The sequence below is a fragment of the Eptatretus burgeri genome, chromosome 15 (assembly GCF_056783735.1).
Source record: "Eptatretus burgeri isolate ZD-2024b chromosome 15, Ebu_testis_v1, whole genome shotgun sequence".
NCBI classification, from domain to species: Eukaryota; Metazoa; Chordata; class Myxini; order Myxiniformes; family Myxinidae; genus Eptatretus; species Eptatretus burgeri.
The window spans coordinates 56,018,315-56,033,314 of record NC_140975.1 but is presented as its reverse complement, the minus strand read 5'-3'; the positions used below and the strand labels follow the sequence as shown (position 1 = coordinate 56,033,314).

At 45.7% G+C, this 15,000-nt stretch overlaps 1 protein-coding gene and 1 pseudogene across 3 annotated transcripts in view; one reads left to right on the top strand and one right to left on the bottom strand.

Moving 5' to 3' along the window:
* LOC147012222 (uncharacterized) overlaps positions 1–15,000 on the top strand; it is a 121,186-nt gene that overhangs the window by 2,481 nt on the left and 103,705 nt on the right. The window contains exon 1 of one of the 3 annotated variants that reach the window (XM_085856092.1): positions 11,056–11,173. The exons of the other annotated variants lie outside the window; for them this stretch is intronic. The gene's annotated coding sequence lies outside the window, so the exon portion shown is untranslated. Of the gene's footprint in view, positions 1–11,055; positions 11,174–15,000 lie in introns of those variants that run through there. 3 annotated transcript variants of the gene reach the window in all.
* Positions 201–1,240, bottom strand: LOC147012224 (uncharacterized; annotated as a pseudogene).

Sequence of the window (15,000 nt, the reverse complement as noted above, 5' to 3'; positions counted from 1 at the left end):
GGGGCAATGAGGGCACTTTTTATTTGTCGTTAAATGGGAGAACAAGTGTTGGGTTGGGTTGTGAAATATCCCATGACCACTAAAACAGATTTTAATTTCCACCGGTGGTGAACAACTGCTTGAAAATTATTGTGCAATCCAAAAGCGACTGAAAAAAAAAAAGAGACCATATATTTATTGGCATTTGAAACGGTTCTAACTCACCTATTTGGCGCATTTCCACTTGTGCATTTCAATTTAGCCTTCTTGCACTTGTACGACGAACAGACGTTTGTGTAAGCGCGCTTCACATCGAGTTTAGACGTCCTTGGCAAGGGGCAGCATGGTCCAAACGGGAATCGGCTTACCATCCTTTTCCATCCATCCATGATTCCTGGGGTTCTTGACAATCATCAATGGCTCGTGGACTGCAGTCCAGATGCTCGCTTGAAAGACATTCCTTTTGAGATGTTGGCCTAATGCGTCACATGGGGGGATTCTCTCCATGTCTGTATTCCTCTGCCAGAACACCCTCATTTAGACGAGGTCAACGTCAGTGTCGTCAGTGATAGACTCGTTGGAGTACACCCTGCAGAAACATTGCATCGCCGCTTCTTTCAACTTTAGTGATGTATGGGATAAGGTACTAGCGACAATTGCAAATTCTTCCATGAAGGATGGCACTTCATCCTTTGTCTTACAACAGTATCACTTACCCTTGAATTTGAAGGAAGATGTGTTATCTGACCGAGTGAACAAGTTAAAGAGGGCCATGGCTTTGCATGTTGTCGCTGCCAAGCTCGAGGCGATGGTGTTCAGGGAGATCATTCTGGTTGTTTTTCCTGCTTTGAATGAAACCCAGACTTCTGCAGCCGGGTTCGCAACCATGATATGGTGGAAATTGCTCAGAAGTATTGTGACAACATCTGTGTCCCCAGCATGAACCATCCCAAGTGACAAATATTGCAGGGCATAGAGGAGATGTACTAGGACACGTGTGTCTGCTTCCTTGTGATTGCATGGTCCCATCGAAGGACCATTCCCAACATTGAGGACTTCATCACCTGAAGTGATATGGACATCCTTGTCATCTGGGAACTGTACTTGTACAATCTTTGTTGACAGGAATGAGAACAGTTCCTTCTTGTTATCTGTATTTACCAAAAATTTCTGCCAGTGCCCTTTGGACTTTGGCAGGACCAGACATGCACTGTCTGTTACTCGTTCCTTGTTTTTCATTTGTGGCCCCTTTGATTGTCATTGCATGATACTGATCCCAGACAATATCCACTCTCGTCGATCATTTCAAGTCGTGCTGGACCCTTGGGCAGAATACCTTGTTGAAATATTAATCAAATGGCTTGCCTTAGATGGTAGTACCAGGAAGTAAGTGGATCAACGCTCCACCCTCGATAATGATGACCTTGTAAACTTCCGGTGCAACCAGCTACTCATCCCCAGAAAGGTTGGTAGTGGCACTGGCTTCCATAATGTATGCCAATAAATTTGACTTGGTACAAGAGTTGATGGACCCTTCAGATGACAATGCAGGTGGGTATGGGGAAGATTTGTGCTGGAAAAACTCTTCCAGATTTCCTTTTCAACTATCAAGCACAACAAAAGCTTGTCCATACAGCTCTGCATGTTTTTTTGAAGTGCTGAATTTGCCTCTTAATTGCTGTGTTCCTCTGGATTTTCTGGTCATGGAGCAACAAGAAGTTGTTTCGTTTGATCAGCACTGTAAGAAGTACGTCATTCAAGTCGAGCACATCTTTTCTAGAGTTGTCGTATTGCTCTTGTCTCATATATTCCAATAGATGGAGAGAGGCAGCAACGGACTTGGCAACACACACCTTGTTGTCTAAAGTAGCCAGGTTCCAACTGCTCTCCTCAAAGGGATTCCCTTTGTTTAGCAAGATATCCATCAGGTCCTTGATGTGGTGCCGAAAATGGTCCTGAGACGCAAACCCTTCCTCGTGGTGAGGGATCTCTTCATCGTCATCGTCATCATTTCCGCCAGTATATTCCTCAATGGCATGGCTAATCTCCAGGCCAGTCACGATCCACGATTCCAACATGGCAGGGTGCTCTGTGAGACCAATCACACTACCAACTCCTTTAACCCTTGAGTTGGCCTGCTCATGGGCTTGATCAATTGGTATGGATGAGAACCGATGATTGCTTCGACTTATCGTCCAGTGTCCCTCCTCAAGCTCTTCCTGGATGCTCTCCGGGAGAACTTCTATGTCTCCGATAAGGACGGGAATCCACCGAGCATAATTCTGGTGATCAAGGGCAAAGAACGGAGGTACCAGCTTTCGTAGAGTAGCGACTATGAGTTTGAACTTTCGCTCCCCATGTGACCAGATGAACATGAATATGATTTGTTGGTACTTGTGTATGAGTATCCAGAATTCTACAGTTGGACATTTCTGAGAATCCATTTGACACCCAACACTCGAAGGGCATTTTGGTTCCACTGTCCTCGTTGGCTCGTTTCAGAAGGCTGCCGAGCACCACAATGGTAATTTGGTGGGCATGTCGTGTTCTCATTGGATTGGATGCTTTAAGAAAAGATGTGGCTGCTGTCTCTCTCTTCGTTAACCTGGCTTCTGTCAGGGCATCAAGCCATCCAGACCCATGTAACAGATATCCCATAGTGGCCCGCAAAGGCATTTTGATGCGGAGCCCTCCCAGCATCACCACAAACTTGTCTTCCCTGAAGATTTCGGGGAAGGTCCATTGCATTTTCTTTGTGATGCTGTAAAGTGGTTGGTCCACGACCAGCATAGGGACTTGTTGTGGGTTGAGGTGCTCAGTTGTCTTTTTCACGAGGTCCATCCCATGTCGAATCATTCCTGGAGTAGCTGCTTTCTCTTGGAAAAGTGGTAAGAGTGCTTCAATGATTTCCCCTGATTATCCAATAGCATCTGATCAAGAAGCATGGAAAGAAGACCGCATGAACGGAGCGAGTGCTTCTGTCTCGCCGAAAAGTCCTAAATAATTTTATTTTTATTTTTCGGATTTATGCCGATACTATAAAAACGCTTATAACCTAGAATACAAAAGTTGCTCCTCCTCATCCCAAATCTTTAGATACCTCATATGTTCAGGTCGGATCATCAGTTCAAATGTTGCGATAGTTTCAATATTCCACCTCACTGCGACGGGGGGGGGGGCGGGGGGGGGGAGGGAGAGTTTCCCCATGTCCCCTATTCCCCCCCCCAAATGGGGGCTGATTGTCCATTCAGCCCGAAATTTCTATTGTCCCCAGATTTCAAGGCAACACGAAAAAGTAAACTTTCGCATTAACTTGAAATAATCGAGGGTCCAGGAACCTCACTATAAGGGTACACAGTAAAAGCAACTAAGGAGGTTTCCCTTTCCTGTCTCAGTTTCCTTTACATTTCCGCTTGCAAATTCAACCCATCGCTTCACTGACAACACTTCACTGACAACACTTCACAACCCACTGAAGGGGGTGTTCTGGACATGCTGTTGATAGCAGGACTTGAGGGAAAGCGGGGGGTAAGAGGGTGGGGGAAATGGTCCCCTTATGCCGGTGTTAATACAGGATTGAACAAAATTGGGTATGTTGAAACAGCACGTTCAAACGGGTCATACTAAACAATGCCCAGACACCGCCCAGAGACATCCGGGGGGAGAGGGGGGGTGGCAAAGGGTCTTTGGGAGGAGGTAAGCGTGAGGGAAGGGGAAGGAAAGGAAGGGCGTGTTCCTTCAATCGTTGAAAAACTGCGTCAGTGTTCATGACTTTATTGATTTCCTCCACCACCGAAGGTGAATGAGTATATGTTTTCACCCTTTTCTGTCTGTTTGTCTCTCTGTAGTATATCCCAAAAAGTTGTGGACGGATTCGGATGAAATTTTGTGGACACGTTGGGGGTGTGACAAGGAAGAATTGATTCGATTTTGGTGAAAATCCAAATCTGGATCTGCATATGAGGATTATTTAATTTCAATGTGATTATTCACCGTTGAGAGATCGGGCCAAAACGATATATAGCACGATATCTCAAAAATGTATTGGGCCTGATATGTTCTCACGGATCAGACATTGCATGGTGGAGGTATGCACTCTATCGAGTGCCCTTCTAGTTTCCAATACGATAAGCTCTAGAATCTCTTAACCTGAGACAAATTGCAGAATTGATCCGAGCAGCAGTTCCGACTGCTCCAAAAAAAAAAAACCTTAAATTTGTCCAATTTGTGCATTCTTTGACTCCCCTTCCTCTCCTCGACCTCTGCAAAGTTGTATGGTGGTGGAGGGGGTTTGGGCGGAGGATAGCCTGAGGGAAAGGGGAGGCAGGGTGATGGGAGGGGAAGGGAAGGCAGCATGAGATAAAGCATGCCCAAACAGCAACGTTTTCTTTCTAACCACACTGTTGTATGTAAAACCGGGTGGAAGCAAAATGAGTACCAGCATGCTGATATCCTGTGACGGAGTGGTGACCCGTGCAGGATTGTGCCCAATCGCCAACGAGACTGCTTCGGCAGCACCAACGCTCTGTACAGAGTATGATTCCAATGGATGGATGGATTGGCTTGGTGCCAAGATGTAGCTCAAGTTTGGCAGTGGCAAGTAGAGTATAATAAATGACATCTTGTCATCATCATCATCATCATCATCATCATCATCATCATCATCATCATCGATAGTCCTGTGGTTCCCGGTCACAACGTCTTGTAAACTTTACCATTGTTATGCATGGCATGCGTGAGGGTTCAGTGTGGTTTGAATCTTTCCTCGCAGAGGAGGCTTCTATGATACTTTGTAGTAGATTGTTCCAATCATCCACTATCCGATGTGTGACGAACTTGTTCCTGACTTCTCGGTGGCTCCTTTCATTGAAGATCTTCAAGGAGTGTCCTCTGTTGTTTGTGTTGTGCTGTTGGGTGAAGAAGTTGTTTGGGTTCAGTTTACCTTTTCCGTGTAAGATCTGGTAAATCAGGATCATGTCCCCTCTTCTTCTGTGGGAGAGCAGGGAATACATTTTCAGTTCATTAAGACACTGCTGGTAGCTGAGAGGACAAATACTGGGGATGAGTTTGGTAGCCCTTCTCTGCACCCTTCCAACCTTGTCACATCTAGTTTGAACCTCTGCTGCCAGCGGTAATTACCATACTCAAGGTGGGGATTAACATGAGTGTTAAACAGCAGAGGGAGGGTCCTGATGTTCATCTGGACGAAGATCCTCTTAACAATCCCGAGGATTTGATATGCCCTGCTGACACCAGTTGAGACATGATGGTGAAAATTCAGCTTGTCAGCAACAGCCACTCCAAAATATTTTTCTGGAGCCGTACTCTGGAGTTCAGTTCCTCGCATTGTGTACCTGGCATTAGTACGACTCCGGCTTATATGGAGGGTCTTACATTTTGATTCATTGAAAGGGAGTTGCCATCTGTCAGCCCAAGCATTCACTCTGTCCGGGTCTGCTTGGAGAGCCTCTTTGCCTGCAGCTGGCAGCATTACATACGTCATCCGTGAATATTTATACCTGCACTTCCGATGGTAGGTCATTAATGAAGGCTTCAAACAATGTTGGCCCGAGCACATTTCCTTGCAGGATTCTGCTATGTCCTGGAATCCAGGGAGATGTAGCTCTATTGACTATAACACATTGGACCCTGTCAGCCAAAAAGTTGTGAATCCAGGCGAGGATCTGTCTTTGGCTTACATAGGTGGCCACCTTCATGAGTAGCCTCTCATGTGGAACACTGTCGAACGCACATCTGAAGTCAAGGTACACTACATCGATGGGTTTCCCTTCAACTAGCAGTTTCGTCCAATTGTTTGCAATAGTGAGGCATTGAGTAGCACAGGATTTGCCAGGTGTGAAACCATGCTGGCAGGTGGTCAACAGATTGTTGACATCCATATAATCCATTCCAGCATCCAGCAGAAGAATTTCCAGGATTTTCCCAACCACCAATGTAAGGCTAATAGGTCTGTATTCTCAGCCTTCTGTTTGTGACCTTTCTTGTGGATTGGTGTTATGTTTGTTTTTTTTCCATGCTTCTGGTAAGATCCCTTCCTCAAGTGATTTATTGAAGATTCGTGTTCGTGGAAGTGCTGTGGAGCTTGCAGTTTCTTTCTGTAGTCGCGGATGGACATTATCTGGACCAGCTGACTGACGACTCTTCAGTCCTCTCAACTTCCTTTCAATGCTGTCTGGAGCTATGATAACATTGTTAAGGTTTGATTTATCATGCACGTGTGTCAATATGGGCAGGTTGTGGAGATCTTAATGGGCGGATACACTCCCGAAGTAGTTGTTGAGGATCCCTGATGTCTCATCTTCACTGAACCATCCTCCTTAACAAGGTTTCCAATTCAACTTCTCCCCTTTGCTTTGCTACTGATGTAACCTACCTCCAGAAGCCTTTTGGGTTGTCTCCAAGGCTGTCAACAAGCTCTTCTTCGAATTTGATGCTTAATTTTTTTGAGTGGTTGCTCTCGGTTTGTTCTGTTGTGTGACGTATCTAGCGTATGGCTGCTCGGCATATTGCTTATGGTCTGGATCACCCATGGCATCCTTGTACTTATCCCAAAGATGTTTATGTTTCCTTGATTCAAGTGGTGCCTCCTCTGTGATGTAGATGTTCTGTCCTCTTGCTCTGCATAGTTCATCTTCTTGGTACAAAGTTGTTTACAAAGTGTTCAAGATGATTGGTAAATTGCTCCCATGCTTGCTTGCAGCTTTTAGCACAAAGTTCCTCCTGCTAGTCAATCTCATGAAGTTAAGCACTCAAACTTCATGAGATTTTATGTAGCTTTCAATCAATTTGCTGTTTAAGTATCCACTGTATTTACATTGTTCAAACCATGAAAAAATAATTATAACTTGGACACGCTAGCTATGACTGTGAACTCGTTTTTTTATTGAAATAATAACAATGCCTCCTTGAAGTATTATCTAAACTAATAAATGTCAATGTGTGTGTTTGTGTGTGTGTGTGTGTGTGTCTCCTCCATAACTCCAAAACTATAAATCCTAGCAGCCTGAAACTTAGCATGCATACTAATAAAACTCCAAGGGCATGAAAGAGTGAAAATTGGGTGTTTTAGTTAATTAAAACTCCCCCTTTGAAGATAATTAACGGCCTTATTTAATCACATCCTCAGCCACCGCACTGTCTGGGGTCTTCAGGCGTTTCCTGGGTATCCTCGCTGGGGTCTGAAGCCGCCATGTTTTTGGCCTGCTCAACCATGCCTTGACTTGGAACAGGCCGCAACGATTTCTTAACGATAAAGTTATTTTTTTTTTCACTTTCCTCACTCGTATTATCGAACGCCTGTTCATCATAGCTACAAATCGCTGGGTATATTGCAGTGCTTATAGACACCTGGAGATGCCAGTGTTCGTGGCTTTATTTCATTTGCACAAATGAATAACCAAGAGAATCTCTTAAACTAACCAGAATTACAAAATGTAAGCTCCAGATTTGAAAGTATCAACAGTTCAGACTCCAGATGGAAACCTTCCACAATCCACACGTGTGCAAACCTGCCTGCCCTCGACCTCGATAACACCGATCTCTCCCATCCTATGCAGTAGTCTGAAGCCCCTTGCAATCCTCCAGCCTCTCCTCCATGCTCTCTCTCTCCCCTGTCCACTCGAAATCCTCCGCCTCCGGGGCTGGCCTGCTTGCTCCCAAACCCAGGAAGGCTGGGCTTCTGTTTGTGGTTTCAGGAATGCATTTCCCACCTTTACCGCCTGGCTTGAAATATAAAAAACATGGAAAATCACAGAGGGCAATCATGTACTGGGGAACTTATTCTTACTCCCGAAGCTAATTAACACCGCACCACCCCTCGTGTGGTGACACGTAACATTTAATCTTACAGATTCCCTAACTTGGTTACATCAAGTTGCTTTCTACTCGTCCACTGACCAAGCAACTCTACAGAATTATAAACTCCTGATTAAATTCTTCCATCTACCCCCACAACCCAGGCCCGTCACTAGGGGGGGGGCATTTGGGTGCAATGCCCCCCATGGCACATCTGGTGCCCCCCCACTTGTACGCCACCCATTTATACCCTGTTGCACCCTGTGAACAACTTAGTGTTTAAGGACGAGCGCCCACTGTGAACTTGCTGTTTAAGAGTTCACCTGTGTGAACTAAAACCCTTATTCCAGATGTTCAGTGTGGTGAATAATAAGGCCTTCTTGGATAAACTGTTCTTTAATAATATTCTTCTCTGAGTAACAGTCAAGAGATAAGTGTGCGCTTGTCAGCGCATCTCCAAAAGCAATTGGCAAGACAATACAGTCCAAGACCACAAGATAAAACATAATAACACAAGCACCAACGCCAGCAGCCAAGACCTCGTGTCGAATGTCGATGTTGTGGGTGGTTTTATATATCGTGGATCATTTAGTTTTAAGGAATAGCCAATCAGCGTATTCGATATGGAGACCCTATTGAGCAGGTTACCTGATTGGTTGTAAGTTAGGTATAAATGTAATATAGTCATAATATGATAATATGATTAAGGAAAAGACATAAATTTACATAATTAAAGATGAAGTGCACGTGCACCACGTGACCTTCACAACCAGTCAACCCTCCATCTTACAAAAGTAATTTTATAATAAAAATTAAAAAATATGTGTGTTTACAATCGTGCTTACATTTGAAATTATGCAGATAAAACCTGTTTTTGGTGCATGAATCATTTAATAAATAATACCCTCAACCGTGAAATCTCGCGAGTCGCGAGATTAGTGACGCGAGTCACGAGGGACCAATCACAGAGCACGAGCTCACAGCAGGAGGAAAAGACGTGGATGATGGATAAACGAAAATGGCTCAGAAAAGGAAAAAATACAACCGACAAAAATGAAGAAGATGATGAAAGACATGTTGTGGGAGGAGTTGGAGGACGAGGAGGAAAAGACGATCATGTCGATGAAATACCGACAGAAGCTGACCAACCTGGCCAAGCCAGCAACGTCAGCCCTGCGGCTGTAGCCCCAGCACAGACAGCCGAGTTTCCATGCTCGGCGCCGGCCTCGGGGTCGGGTGTGACTGTCAAGCCGCTTCCCGATCTTGGAAGTGAGAGACCGAATCAAGTTGTTCTACAGCGGTACCCTGGCCATCTGTTTCAGAACAAGAGTCGCTCGTTTGTGTCCTCGTGGTACCAGACGAATGAATGGCTGGAATACAGTGTGCAGACAGATGCAGCATTCTGCTATCCATGTAGGAAGTTTAACACTGCACGTGGCTCAGTGGACTCTACTTTCACAGTGCGAGGCTACCGGAATTGGAAACATGCCGTTGAGAAAGGCAGGGGGTTTCACAAACACGCAACTTCAAAGGAACATTTAACTTGTGTTTTGAGGTGGAAGGAGAATGAGAGGCGCATCGATTGTGGGAAGGACATTTCTACACTCCTCAATGCTGACCAGCTAAATAGAAACCGGTACTATGTGTCTGGTCTTGTAGATGTTGTGGGATTTCTCGCCGAAAATCAGATACCTTTGAGAGGGAGCCTTGTTCATTTTGAGGATATGCCAGACGGGCACAGTGGGCTCTTCCTCTCGCTTTTAAACTACACACTCAAAAAAGACACCGAGCTACCCGAAATAACAAAGCATATCCCACGAAACGCAAGCTATACTAGTCTGGAAATGCAGAATGAACTAATCTGCACATTGAGTAATGTTGTGACGGATGCCATCGTGGAAGAAGTGGACACATCGTGGTTTACCATCAAGGTGGATGGGACGAGGGACCCCACTGAATGTGAGAACATATCAATCATCATTCGCTTTGTATCGGCATCAAATGAAGCAACAGAGCATCTACTCACAATAGCGACAGCCAATGCTGGAGATGCAAAAACATTGACAGACCTAATAATTGCAGAGCTGATAAAACAGGACTTGACACATCAAAAATATTAAGTCAGGTGCGCGCCGGGGCTTCGGTAATGGCTGGGAAGCACGGTGGGGTACAAAAGTTGTTGCAAGAGATATTGGAAAGAGAAATCCCCAATGTGCACTGCTTAAATCACCAACTCCATCTGGTAGTTATCCACGCACTGGCAGCAGAGAAAGCTGTCACTGATTTCCTCGAGGTTTGTTGTTGCCTGTACAAATTCTTCAGAAAGCCCAGTGTTGCTGCACAGTATAAAGGTGAGCGGTTAAAACGACTTCTTGATCAAAGGTGGACGGGACATTTAGCCACCGTGTCTGTGATCATAGGATCTTTTAAGGATATCACATCCTCATTGTCGGAGATTCATGCAGAGCGCGCCTACGGTGCAGAGATGAGGATGGAGGCTATTGGGCTTTTGCGGGAAGTCTCTGGGCCTGCCTTCATGTTCATTGCTATGTTTGTACAAAAACTGCTGATGTTGTTAGATGGCCCTAACAGACTCTTGCAGTCAGAGGGCATGGACTTGCTAACGGGGTTGGAACTGGTGGCGAGTGCTACAGAGTGCATGAAGAAACTCCGCTCTGAGGATGAGTTCACTGATCTGTGGAACAAGGCCAACGATGCTCGCACTTCTACACCTGCACCACCAAAACGGAGACGCACAATGCATAAGAACTTGGAACAGTTTGTAGTTTTGGAGACTCCAGGACAAAACAACGACAATGACAAGACGGAACTGCAGAGGGTTTTTTACAGCGCAATTGACACTGTGCTTGGCGAGATCGCTCAGCGCTTCAGTGAGCGCAACACACAACTCGCCCGTTCACTCGCTGCCTTGAATCCTGAAAATGGCACGTTTTGGATCCCCACTTGCTCCAGCACATCATGACATTCACAAAGTCAACCATCAGTGAAACAGAGTGCGGTTGCAAAGCAGTTTATTCACTCAGACAGAAAAGCAGCCAAACGAGAGATGGACAACACAAAAACTCCTCTCAACATACCACAAAACGCTGGAAGCCATGCCAAGTGTAGTGACTGCGATGAGACTTCGACTAACACTTGGTGCGTCCACTGCCATGTGTGAAAACTCATTCTCAACATTGAGGAATGTCTTCACTGACCATCGACAGTCCATGCGTCATGCACGCAAGGCACAACTGGTACAGCTGGCCTTCGAGAGAGACCTCACACGTAAATGCCTGAATGAATGGAAGGAGAAGGTCCTCAGAAGATTCCACACCGAGACGCGTCTCCTGCAGCTCTTCTGACAGCGAGTACAGCGGTATAAAAACTATACGAGGAGTTCAGATTGTGTGTGTGACTGCTGGTGATGCGTGTGTGGTTGTGGTTGCTGTGTGGTTGTGGTCAGCACCCGCCGTGGTCGGCTGCTTTGTACTTCTGATGTTTAAGTTATATGTTGTGTTTGGTGCTTTGTGCATAACCTTACCCCTGTGTAATTGACTGCTTTAAATGCGGACCTTGTGGTATCTTCAGGCTGGTCGTATTTGCTGTTGATAGTTTAACGTGATGATCGCAGGTCATAGCCGACTGTATCTTATTTCAAAGTGCACTGATTCTGGTGCCAACTTCCCCCGTTTAGTCATTGTATCTCTGGTATATTAATTTTCTAATGCCAATTCTTCACAACACCTTGTATAAGTGCACCTGAATTGGTGCCAATTGTCTAATCATTGAATATCTGCATTGTGAATGTGCCAGTTTGTTGTGGCTCTCCTGCATTCGAATAATTTTAGGCCAAAAACATCGGAACATATTAAATCTAGCTGAGATCAATTTGGTTAGTATGCGACGGCAACCTCAGTATAGATGTGTCAATGCTGCATGAATACAATAGTATACCGGGTTATCAAAAACATTAAATATAATATTGTGCCCCCCATCCAGATCATATGCCCCCCTTAATACTGAGTCCTGGCTACGGGCCTGCCACAACCGTAACAGTATTTTCCAAATTATGGAGCCAAGTTTTTTTCGACCCATCACGTGCAGCTGTTTATAAAGAATAATGTTTGTGATCATGTCCCTGAAACGTCTATACATACAGTATAAATGTAACGTTGTTTTTCAGTGAAAGCTACTCAAGGTTTCTGGGTTTTATACAGTACATACTGTAGTCGGCAATCACACTGCCTCCAACCTACTGATTCACGAAAAATTGCCAATATCGGCCAAACATATGTGTGTGTGGTTTGTGTGTTGTTCACAAAGCATAACATATTCTCTGTGATAACTCCCCTACCCTCCACCCCTGTCTCTGTCTCTGTCTCTGTCTCTGTCTCTGTATCTGGTTGGTCATTATGTCTGGATGGTGGTTATCTCCATATGTCTGGACGGTGGTTATGTCCGGACGCGGTTTGTCTCCAGACGTGTCCAGATGGTTTTTATATCCGGACGTGTCCAGATTGGAGTTTGTCTCCAGATGTGTCTGGGTGGTGTTTATGTCCGGATGGGAGTTTGTCTCCGGACATGTCCGAGCAGTGTTTGTCTCTGGACAGCTTGGCTTCGGACGTGAATCTTTGTCTCTGGATGCATCCAGGCGGTGTTTGTCTCCAGACAGCTTGGCTCCTGATGTGTCCAGCCGTTATTTATGTCTGGCAGTGTTTGTCTCTGAACATATCCAGGTGGTATTTATGTCTGGACAGGAGTTTGTCCCCGGATGTGTCTGGGCAGTGTTTGTCTCCGGACAGCTTGGTTCCAAATGCGTCCGGGCGGTGTTTGTCTCTGGACTGTGTTTATCTCTGCAGATGTCTGGGTGGTGTTAGTCTCTGGGTGGTATTTATATTATGACCAGTAGAAAATGAATTTCAGACATTATTTTCTTTCCATCTTCACTGTTATTTTATACAGAATCATTTTGATGAGACAGCATGAATTGTAATTGATGGTCCACCACACTTCTGCCTTCCCTACTTCATTCTCCCTCCCTCCTCTCTTCCTCAACCCTCCTTGCTCCTCCTCTCTCCTCTCTTCCCCTCCCTCCTCTGTCTTTCCCCCTCCCTCCTCTCTCTTCCCCTCTCCCTCCTCTCTCTTCTCCTCTCCCTCCTCTGTCTTTCCTTCTCCCTCCTCTCTCTTTCCTCCTCCCTCCTCTCTCTTTCCCCCTCCCTCCTCTCTCTTCCCCTCCCTCCTCTGTCTTTCCCCCTCCCTCCTCTCTCTTTCCCCCTCCCTCCTCTCTCTTTCCCCCTCCCTCCTCTCTCTCTTTCCCCCTCCCTCCTCTCTCTTTCCCCATCCCTCCTCTCTCCCCCTCCCTCCTCTCTCTCTTCCCCATCCCTCCTCTCTCCCCTCCCTCCTCTCTCTTTCCCCCTCCCTCCTCTCTCTTTCCCCCTTCCTCTTCTCTCTTCTCCCCTCCCTCCTCTCTCTTCCCCCTCCTCTTCTCTCTTTTCCCCCACCCCATCTCCCCCTCTTTCCCCCTCTCCACCTCCCTCCTCTTTCCCCCTCTCCACCTCCCCCTTTCCCCCTCTCCACCTCCCCCCCTTTCCCTTCTCCCCGTCAGTGGTCCCATCAGCAAAGCGACGCGTGGTATTTGCTTGTGCAAAATATAAGACACGAGCAAGGGTATTTAGCATTGCTGGGCAACGTAGGGTCCCTTCTTTCACTCCTTCCCCTCCCTCCTTCAATCCCTTCCCCCCCTCCTTCCACAAAGGAATTTTCACAGGGTTTTTGAACCACATTTGGGAAAATAATAGTTTTAAATAAAACCCGCTTTCGATTCCTACAAACCTTTAACTTTCCACGTGTCGTGTTAAAATGTGCCATCTGAGGAACAAATTCATCGATATGGCCGAAATAAGTCATGCTGTAGATGTTTATCATCGTCGCCATGTTATGAATCTGACATGTGTTCAGTTACCAAGTTCCTTGAAGAGCACTCGCCAAGTGGCTGAAGCACTCAACCAAACACTCCATTTTTATGATTTATATATTTATGTATTCATCTGCAGTCTGTTGCTGCATGACTGCTTCATTTTCTCTGGGCGTGGCTGTGCCGCTGGTACCCATTTTGTGGACTTCGGAAGGATTACAGGCTGAATCAACCCACTTGGTGTTAATTCAACGGTGCCAGGGGCTTTAACTCAAGACCCGAAAATCTTAAGCTAACTACCTTTAATTGTTAAGCGAACACCAGGCTTATGACGTATGGTCATGTGATGTGATATGCAGATTTTGATTCCACAATACATACATCATCACAATAACATTAGAAGGTCACACTCGTTTTCTCATTTTATTTAGACAACAGTATAGTACACAAACAGATCTTATGTAACATTGCAGTTTGTAAGCATTTCCTTGTTGATACAATGATGTAAAAACACAAAGAATTTATTTTAAGGACAAAATACTGTGGACTCTCATGAAGACGAATGGATTCATTTAGCCTGGGTTCAAATCTCAGCTCTAAGCTGTCTTGCCTGGGTTCAAATCTCAGCTCTAAGCTGTCTTGCCTGGGTTCAAATCTCAGCTCTAAGCTGTCTAGCCTGGGTTCAAATCTCAGCTCTAAGCTGTCTTGCCTGGGTTCAAATCTCACCTCTAAGCTGTCTAGCTTGAGTTCGAATCTCACCTCTAAGCTGTCTAGCCTGGGTTCAAATCTCAGCTCTAAGCTGTCTTGCCTGGGTTCAAATCTCACCTCTAAGCTGTCTTGCCTGGGTTCAAATCTCACCTCTAAGCTGTCTAGCTTGGGTTCAAATCTCACCTCTAAGCTGTCTAGCCTGGGTTCAAATCTCAGCTCTAAGCTGTCTAGCCTGGGTTCAAATCTCAGCTCTAAGCTGTCTAGCCTGGGTTCAAATCTCACCTCTAAGCTGTCTTGCCTGGGTTCAAATCTCACCTCCAAGCTGTCGAGCCTGGGTTCAAATCTCACCTCTAAGCTGTCTTGCCTGGGTTCAAATCTCACCTCTAAGCTGTCTTGCCTGGGTTCAAATCTCACCTCTAAGCTGTCTATCCTGGGTTCAAATCTCACCTCTAAGCTGTCTAGCCTGGGTTCAAATCTCACCTCGAAGCTGTCCAGCCTGGGTTCAAATCTCACCTCGAAGCTGTCTAGCCTGGGTTCGAATCTCACCTCTAAGCTGTCTTGCCTGGGTTCAAATCTCACCT